Genomic DNA, 10,284 nt, shown 5'->3' on the forward strand with positions numbered 1-10,284 from the left:
AACCAAACAGTATTATCATGCTGTACCTGGAAAATGCAAGTGGAGTGTAGGATGTAAAAATTAACATCTGAAAGAATTATCAAGGACATAGTAAAAGACAAGAAAAAGTTATATTTATGTTGGAGCCTTAATTAATTCCTCTGGGAATTTATATGAAAAGAATCCCTATCAAGGATTGTGCTATGTAGAACTTGGATCACAACAAATTCTCTGCTGCATCCATTCAGTTGTACTCCATAATACATGTCAGGTGTGTACAGCAGAAGATAACAAGCCTATCCCTTCAGGGTTGGCAAATCAGCATCTATATTCAGGGAAGAAAGGAATAATAAGGAACTGAGAGGGGAAAAAGGTTTTCTGGTTTCTCTCAATCTAGACCCAATCTGACCTTCAGCAGAAATATTATCCCAAAACATACAGAAACACAAAGAAGTCTTACAAATGTATGCATCCAGCAGTTAACATTTCTTCAGTCAATTTTAGCTGAACTCGAACTATTTTAATCGTATTTTTATTTCATTTATTTTAAAAACTTGTGTTTGTTTTACGAAACCTAAGGTTTTTATCTGTCTATTGATCTTTGTAATTACTTGGAGATCTTTCTGCATTTTCCCCTGCTGCAAATGTCCATTCCTATAACTTGCTGTTGCATAGTACGCTACAATCTATTTCACATAAATGGGATGACAGAATGATGTACTGAATCAGCATGCAAGTGTGTTATGAAGCAATTATGTTTGATGGTGCAGATGTGTTCAAATTAACTTTCTTCCCCGACTTCAGAAAATCTGCATCAGAGACTTAAGGGAGCATTTCTTGTATTATTAAAAATAAATTACTAGCAAAACAGGGCAGAGATTGATCCCACTCTAACAGTTTAAAGCAGTGAAAGGGAAAACAAGCCTGCTTTGCACAGTTAGCAATTTATTACACCCTAGTTTTGGCCCTGGATTGCATTTCATAAGCAAAAGTATTTTAAATACATGCCAGTCCCTTAAAGGCTCACTATTCTGAGAATTAATTGGATGAGGTTTTTTTTCTCCTCCCAAATGTTTGAAATGATTAGTTTGAAAAGCTTGAGCCATGTACAATAAGGCATTATGTGCTGAAGTGACCATCTTAAAAGAGTGACCATCTTAAAAAAGAATGACAAGTACTGGCAAACATTTCTGTTATGACTGCTTTTTTTTAAAAAAAAAGCCTAGTATCAAAAGCTGGGCTAAAGAGAAGAAATACTAGAGATAACTTGCCTCTTAGAAGACGTCCATACACTCTTTGAAAATCCTTTAACAGTACCAGTAGTCTTGTTAGATATGCAATTATTTCTTTTTCTGTGACATGAAGCAGAGTAAATTTATCTCTTCAGTATATTTTCATTCACACAGAATATGTGGTATAAAGACCTTTTGCATAGTTTGTTCAAGCAGACTCAAAACAATATGCGTAAGGTCATAAGCAGAGTCACCTCAGTCTACATGGCGTCGTCTTCAAACAGATGTATAAACAATAACTCCCAATTTGAGTTTTGAATATATTCCCTTGGAGACATGCTGATCACAAAGCACCTAAGCTTACTTCTAATGAAATCAATGAGAAATCTTCTTGTGCACTCACTGCAATCAGAAGTGCTACATTTTCTTTCCGTAATTATTTTTTTTTTCAAAGTTTGAGTTGGCTGTTAGGTCATGTGATTTCAGTGCCTAAAGCAAAACCTTTTATAAGTGACTGGAGATTAATTTTGCAAGCAAGATCCTTAAGGAAGGATAATTCCAATATATTAAATTCACTGCTTACCTGAAAGTACCCTACATTAACTTCCTGAAGGATATATACGTGCACGCCATCAAAGGCAAGCTGTCAAAACAAGATCAAGTGCTGCTTAAGTTCATTTAAAAGTCAACTTTCATTCCAAGGTGATGTGCTTCTTCAAGGTGAAGTGTGTGGAATCACATACATCCCTGTTGCAGTTCTGATTTTGCTTGTTAGTAAATGTCATGAATGTTCCTATAATTTGCTAAGGCTAGCCAGACTTCACAGGTTGAAAGTACATCTTAAAAGAAGCCCTGGGGATTGTATATTCTTCAAGGGTTAATTGGGTATGGTCAAATGTAAAGCAGACAAACAACCAAGTGTGTACAACAAATCATTGTCTCCTGTGAGAATAATAACAGCATTCTAGGTGAAAATACATCATTATCGCCATAGTGCTCTCATCTTTTAAATCATTGTATCACATCTATTTTCTATATTCAAAGAAAATCTTGAATATCTAGACAATTAAAAATATTACTAGGAAAAAATTCAAGGAGAGAATCAGATACATAATGAAACATACTTAAAAGATTTTCTTTGTCAATCTCACAGTTTTTCTTGAAGCAGCATATTCTATGGATAGTCCCCGTGAAATTTGTGGAACATGTATATTCAATGAATGTAAATTCTTGTTTTCCAGAATCTGTTTTATAATGGAAACACACTTTTGAGGTGAGAAATGTGTCATTTTTTTGTGGGAGAAAAAAACCCCTAGTTTTTAACAAGAAGATTACTTTTATCTTTAAATTTCAGAACTGAGACCTGAGAAAGATTTTTTGTGTTCCTTCTGGCAGACCTTGTTCCAGAGAGCATTTATTATGAATATAAGTCTTTGGCTGGGTAATGAATAATTTTTATTCACTTGCTCTTCATTTTCTTACAGATATTTGCTACCTGTGATTAGCCCATGATTACTTGTAGCTACTTTTGTTGGTAAATTGTGTATCTGCTTCAATGTACACATATTACATGCTTTGCATAATGTGGCTTTCACGTAATCACTGGGAAATACTGGTTCCAACACAATCAAGATGGGCTTTGCTCTTGACTTCAAGGGGGCAGGGTTTTACCTTTTCTGCTCTGTTTTTCTAGGTCAGTTTAGGAATACAGAATTGCGCCTGTTCCTGATGGGATGCATGAAATTTCTTCTTTAAAGATGAAAAAATCTCAGATATTTATTCTCAAACTTCTGCAATTAATTTTCAGGTATTCAGTTCAGATTTTTGTGGACTCGTGCATGTTTTCACAGGTATCTGTTACCTGCAAGGGCATTTATGAAGAATGAGCTATTTAATTCTTTGTGAACGGAAGCAAACGGAGTCATGCATTTGTCACAATTTTGGACAGTGGCTGATTTTCAAATTATGTGAACTGGACCGATGTTCTCCTCCAAGTGTTTCAGCATGGTCTCCACTTTGCCTACACAAATCGAAGTAAATTATAAATCTTCAGTTAAATAGGGATCAGTTTTGTTACGGTCTCTTTTCTCCCCTCCTGCTACAGATTTCATCATCTTACATTATTACTATACCCCACACTTCTTGCTTGTTGAGGGCATTTTAAGGATTTTCTAAACTTGGTAGTCAACATGCTGTGTTATGGCTTTTTTTTTTTTTTCTCTTTTTCAGATATTGAAGCCTATCTGTGTTTACCAGCACTGCTAGAACTGTATTTCTAATTCTTCTAAAAACTGTGAAACAACAGTATGAGTATCAGCTTACTGAAGCTTTACTTTCCTTTTAAATGGGGATACATCAGGCATTTGCTCAATGTCTGACTTGAAACCCGGTGCTATCCATATTAGAGAAAAACAATTATGCAATGGTATGATTATCTTCCCTCTTCAGCACCTCATGTATAATCATGCTAATAAGTCTGACACCAGCTAGTACATTTTCTAAGTGATAATTGGGGATTTAGCCATGCAGTTGCAATGATGTTACTGGAGGTAGTGTAGCCAAATCCTAGGACTTTGTTTTGCAAACCCTCACCCTGCAGCAGGTTTAATGAATTTCATTTGGTTACTTACCCAGTTATGATGAATGGGAAGAGAAAGACAGACTTCATTTTCAGAAAACAGCAGTGTAACAATAGTGTCATCTGTGAAAACAGTAATTTGCACCTAATGCTATTTACGCTAGTCAAGCACTTTTACTGAAATAGCAGCATCTCAGTCTCATTAACAGCTGCATCATCATCTATTTTAAACTCTAAATAAAAGGGGTACCTGTGCTCAATCCATATGCTCCTGAAAAGAATATCTGTTGTTTATTCTGTATCCTTCATTTAACTTGCAGTTATGACTATGAAAAATCGGTCTGCAGTTCCCTTTTTTCGACTGCAGGGGACAAAGCATACTGGAAAACCACATTATAGACCTGTTTTGTTTTGTCTTAATTATCGCTATCGCTTCTCTTGCTGGACTGTACGGCTAGCGCTAATCTGTGACTTGCCCCTTCTCCACTACTGAGAATGTTTTCTCCGAAGAACCGTCAAACTGATGCACAAAAGAACCAAATTTCACAACAAAGAAAATACCCTTGAGGGAGAAGGAACTGGAATATGTATTAACAGAAGAAAGAAGATGCAGTGGGGCAGTGCTGTGTGAAAGGAAAGCAGAAAAAGACAGAAAGAGAAGTGAGTTTAATGCAAGAAATGATGGTCAGAGGTGATAGAGAGCCAGTCACAACATTTCAATTCTCAAGTTGATGAGTCAAAGGCAGAGTAATGTAAGTGCTGCAGTTAAAGTCAAAGGCAGCCGAGAAGAGGGTGTAATGTAGTCACCTCCCATTGCATCCCTCACCATCTGCTGTATCTTGACATATAATATATCACAGAATGAAGTGTAAAGTGCAAGGTCAAGAGCCAAGATATTTCTCTCATCAGGGAACTCCAGACAGAAAGCCTTTATTGATCAGTCACAGCTACCTAACGGCACCTCTGCAACTCCGTAATTGGTGCTGAATGATTTTATGTTTTTATAACATTAAGATTGCCATGCTATCCGGCACGGCAAGGACATGCAAATGGTATATTGGCTTACAGGCTGATTTAATACCAGAAAGCAAGGTGTAGATCAAGGAAGGGAGTTAGGTGACACCTCAGCATGATTTAATCTTGAACCCGGGAGATGAGATGGCTGAGCAGGTAGAAAATGGTATTGGTTACGAGATTGATAATAAGGAAGTGAATGTGTTAAAAAATAATTTGCCTCATAAAAATGGCTTTTCAAATGACAGCAATTATACCAAACACAAATTGCTTCCTTGGGTGTCATACTTTCAGACAGAATTAATGAGTGACTTAATAACTCCTGTATTAACATAATAGGCTAGTTAGACTAATTCACTGGAAAAGTAGAAGTACCATTATATGTTTTAACATGGCATTGTTATTGGTGAGGGCATTTTATTAAGTGAAAGGGAAATGAGTTAAATCACAGGTAAAAAGGATTAATCGTGTAATCCACCTCTAGAGAGGTGGATTTAACTGCTATCAATCCAAAGGGATATGAACAATTAATAACTAAATATGGATCTGCCATCACAAAATCATGTAATTTGGCAAACATAAGGACATGTTTTGCCTTAAGTGTATACACCAATCTGCAAAGAAGCATAAAGTTTTATAACAGCAGCAGCATTCACTCCACCATCATTAAGCTTCTTTCATACTTTTTATAAAGGCGTTTGTTACTTGGCGTTTGTTACTTACCTTAAAGTAAGATTTGCCATGCGTGTTCTTAGCGACTAATCCAAATTGGTGCTGAGCACCTGCAAATTCTATTGAATTCTTCCGTGAAGGTTACAGGTGCTATCACCAGCCCAGAAGTTAATTTTATTGTCTCTCACTGAGTCTTTGAAATCACTTCCACTGTGCTTTTGGGAACACAGTAGACCAAAGCCAGGCAAACAAATAAACACAGAAGTAAAACGCTCCCTAAGCTCCAAGTAAATTAATATTAATTTACTCATTTCCATTCTTTCAGTCCGCTGAAAATAAGGTCTATTTGAAAAGAAACACAGATTTTTCCAAAATGTAGAAAGTGGCACACACATTAGATATACAATAAGTCAGGGAAGATTTCCATGTCAAAATGTGCTCATTTTTCATCTCCCTGTCGTCACTGGTTCTGAATGGAGTGTGTTATTGGTTGCTTCTGTCACAGATGGTACCTTCAGGCCCAGGTGAGGCTAAAATCCTACTGCCACAGATATTTCTTGCTACCAGAAGTTTACAGTCTAAATAAACAAGATCACTACAAGCACTGCAAAGATGAGTCAAGACTGTTACTTTTGAGCGAATTGCATCCCACGTGGGAATGGGACCTGAATGGCTTGTTTACTTGTATAGGGGTTTTGCATATTCATATCTACAATGGAAGCACAGAGCAGATGGGTACCAAAGTCTACCCTAAACTGCTGCTCTTCTCAAATATCTCCAATGCTTAATATCTTTAGGTTGATATTATTATATTTATGTCCTGTGTCAGACAGAACAAGACATTTTTTCCTGTATTTCAATCGTTTTTCTTTAGCTTCATAAGAATAATACAAATCCTGCCTCATATCACCATAATTCTTTCCAATGACTTAGGCACATGTCATTGGATTGCTCAGTTATGATGGTCTTGGTGAAGTCTGGCTTTACTTCAGGGGGTGCAAAACCAATTTCCCCCTTACCATGGCGATATGAAAGGGATATAACCTGATCTGAAAGAGGTGTAAAATCATAAATGATCTGGTTCAATCTTGAGTTATATCCCAAAGGATAATGCTGTGACTGTGGAAAGTCCATTTGAGGGTTAAGCTGGAGCACGTGCTGTAGGACCGCATGTGAAATGTGTTAAAAAATTCTTCCCCAAAGACAAATTCAAAGACGCATGTGGCTGTGATAACTGGAGGATTCACTTCTGATGCCACCTTTTCGTAGTGAATGAGAATTGTGACATTCTACCAAGTTAAGGTTATCATCCCAGAAAAAAACCCAAGCAGATCTGATTTCTTTTGCCAAAAATGTAATTACTATTTGCAGTTGCCCTGTCCCTGCATTCTGTTTCTCATGAGAACAAGAAACTGATGTAATATTAAAATGCAAAACAAACACGCATCAGGTTTCAATAAAGCCGCAATAGTGTATCGTAGCATCCAATCATACTGTAAGAAACAGTGCCTATAAATATCAAATAACCTCGAAAATCGCTGGGCTGCAGAAGCTTGGAAACAGGACCGTTGCAGTATGCTACTGTTTGCTCTCGATTCCAGCAATCTTTCTGTTTATCTGAGGCAGCTGCTGACCCATATTACTTTTTGTACTTTTCCAAATGGCTTTTGCATAGGTCCGAGCTGCCTAGAGAATAAAAATAGGTGTTATCAAGCATTATGGTATTCTGCGTCCTTATCACCAGAAAAGATCTGAACCAGTGGTCAATGCCATTTTCCTCTGGTATAAGTACTAGCTGAAATGACACAAGTCCAGTGTGAACACTCAGTCTGGCCACCTATGAAAACAGTAACTGTATCATCAGAGAATATATAGAATAAGAAACAGTCTGAACAACAACACACAAAAAAAATCGTAAATAAGCAGAATTAATTTTAGTGGGAAACTAACAGTCACAACTGGTATGAAAGGCAACATGATTTTTACTAGTGACTTCCTGATCGTTACTGTGTGCTTCCTGTACTTCAAGTGGTTTCTCTTTCATTCCCCGGAAAAAAAGTTTTCCACAAGCATTCAAGTTGAATGGAATTTGGGGTAATGAGTGGTAGCTGATGTATAATATTTAATAACGCTTAATACCATTTCTTCCAAGCCTCCCCACTCTGCTACTGACACTACTCTCTACTCTGACACTAAAGAAGGTGCCTTAAACTCTTTGTCATAAAGAGAATCAGTCTGCCAGAGAAGAGTCTGAATTCACTTGTGGAAGAATATATTTCAAAACGTAACTTCCTCAGATCTAATGTTCTATTACACATTTATACTGGATACATTAAAAGAAGTTCTTATGTCCCCATGACATGGTATTTTGAGATACATGTGCTCTTAGGTTTTGCAAACCTAAAGTAGCAGGGATGAAAAACTATTGAAGCACTAAGTTTTTGTCCTTGGGGGTTTAGGCAGGCTTCTTTCTCCATATGAACCCATGTATCTGCCGACTAATGCAAAGACTGGTAATGTCACACATTTGGAATGGTTGATGTATAAGCCTAGGATGAATTTCTCTTCAGGCTCAGATTGATACAGGCAGCTATTTGGGATGAAGTACCTTTTGTCTGTACAATCTAATTTTATCCAGCTTGTTGTCTTCTGTTGTGGAATTCCTGCAACAATAGATAAGCAACTTTGCATGACAACAGAATGTAAGTGGAGGTGTCTCTTACAGCAAGGTGCCCAAATGGAAACTGAGGTGCAGAAGGGCCAGCATTAGCCCTTACTAGAAGAGCTAAATAAGAAAATATCTTATCTGAAAAAGAAAAATAGAATAACTGAAGTTGGAAGGGACCTCTTGAGATCATCTAATCCACCGCCCCTGCTCAAGCAGGGTCACTGACAGCAGGTTGCTGAGGGCTGTGCCCATATGGCTTTTGAATATCTCCAAAGATGGAGACAACACAACCCCTCTGGGCAACCATCCAGTGCATCAAACATTTCTGGTTTGTATCATCAACAAACTCCTCCACTGAGGGTAAGTCTGCCTTGCTCTAGATTTTACCTCTGGTTTCAGGGGCCTGAAGACTAGCCTTATGGACTGAGGAAAAGAAAGCACTGAGTACCTCATCCTTTTCCATCTCCTTGACCACCGGTATTAAGTTGTTCCCAACACATTCCAGAAATGGCTTGGATTACTTGTGCCCTGCTGTGTTGTCCTTCCAGCAGGTATTGAGGTGGTTGAAGTCCACCATGAGGCTTCTTTCAGCTGTCTGAAGAAGGACCCATCAACTTCTTCCTGATAAGGTGGTCGTTGGCAGATACCCACAAGAACATTGCCCATGTTGCTCTACCCACTAATCCTGACTGATAAGCTCTCAGGTGACTCATCGCCCATCCATAGGCAGAACTCCAGGCCTCCCCACTGCTCTCTCACATCAAGCGCGGATCGCCTTCCTCACCATCCTGCCTGGTCATTCCTAAAGAGCTTGTAGTGGTCCATCACAGCACCAGAGTCGTTTGAGTTCTCCCACCACATCTCCGTGACCCAGATGAGGTCATAGCCCTGTTTGTTCCCCAGGCTGCATGCATTTGTGTGCAGGAACTGTGTGCCATATCTGAGGGAGCACATGGTTGGCTTTAATACTGAGGAAAAAATTGTCTCTGCCTTTACTCCCTCAGGATGCCATTGGGAAGAATATTGCTCAAGTTTTTACAGAAATAGACATATTTTGGAGGGAAGATATAGCCAGACACATAGTGTTACACTTTGTGCTGTTTAATAAATACTGTTAATAATTAAATTAAAATGAAAATTTCATTTCCAGGAAAACCGTCTTCTCTTCTTTTGGATCTTCTGAACAACAATTTGTGTTGGTTTCTGGAACAATTAGATGACATAACATTTCATGGACCACGTTTATTGAACTCCATTTCTAATCAAATGAATTAAGAATAGAATATACCTTAACAACAAAGCTGAAAGTCTCCCGACTTCATTTTGCATTCAGATGCTGAGCTGCATCAATATTAGATTTATTTACAATTCTGTTTTCAACTTGCAATTTTTTCTGTGCAGAACCAGAGATATCTGATATAAGAACACCTATGCTGCTAGCAATCTAAATAGAGCTGAAAAGCTTTAAAATCTGTAATACGATTTCCTTAAAAAAGAATAAAATATTGAGATTTGTTCATAACAAAGGTTCCTTTACCCCTTCTATGACAGTGTAATGCATTCTATGTCTCCTTAGAGACTTCTACACTATAAGAGGGTTATAACACACCTGGGTTGTGTCTTTAAAACCGTGTGTGTAACTTAAAACCAACAGTCTTTGTACAGAATCATAGAGTGGTTTAGGTTGGAAGGGATCTTTAGAGATATCTGGTCCAACCCCACCGCCATGGGCCAGGACATCTTTTACTAAATGAACTTGCTCAAAGCCCCATCCAGCCTGGCCTTGAACACAGTTCGTGGCTTAGCTACGTGAACAGTTTATCACATAGCAGTTTATAAATGGTAAATTTTAATATGTGTAGTATCAGTCCATCATGAAAAATGAAGTAATTGGAGTTACCTTGATCTACAGTGAAAGATTAAAAGAAACTTGCATTGCTTGCACTTACCATTATGCACTAGCAAATCGATGTTATTCTGTCCCAGCTGCTGTGCAGCAGCCTTTTATCCACAATAACTTAATTGTTTTTCTAATCTTTCAAAAACTTAGAAAAATTGGAAATCGTGTCTGTCTGTTCAGCTGACAAAGTATGAAAAAGCTTTTTCATATTTTTAGACATTTTGTATGTCTTATTGGGTAC

Source organism: Larus michahellis, chromosome 5, assembly GCF_964199755.1.
Source record: "Larus michahellis chromosome 5, bLarMic1.1, whole genome shotgun sequence".
Classification (NCBI taxonomy): Eukaryota; Metazoa; Chordata; class Aves; order Charadriiformes; family Laridae; genus Larus; species Larus michahellis.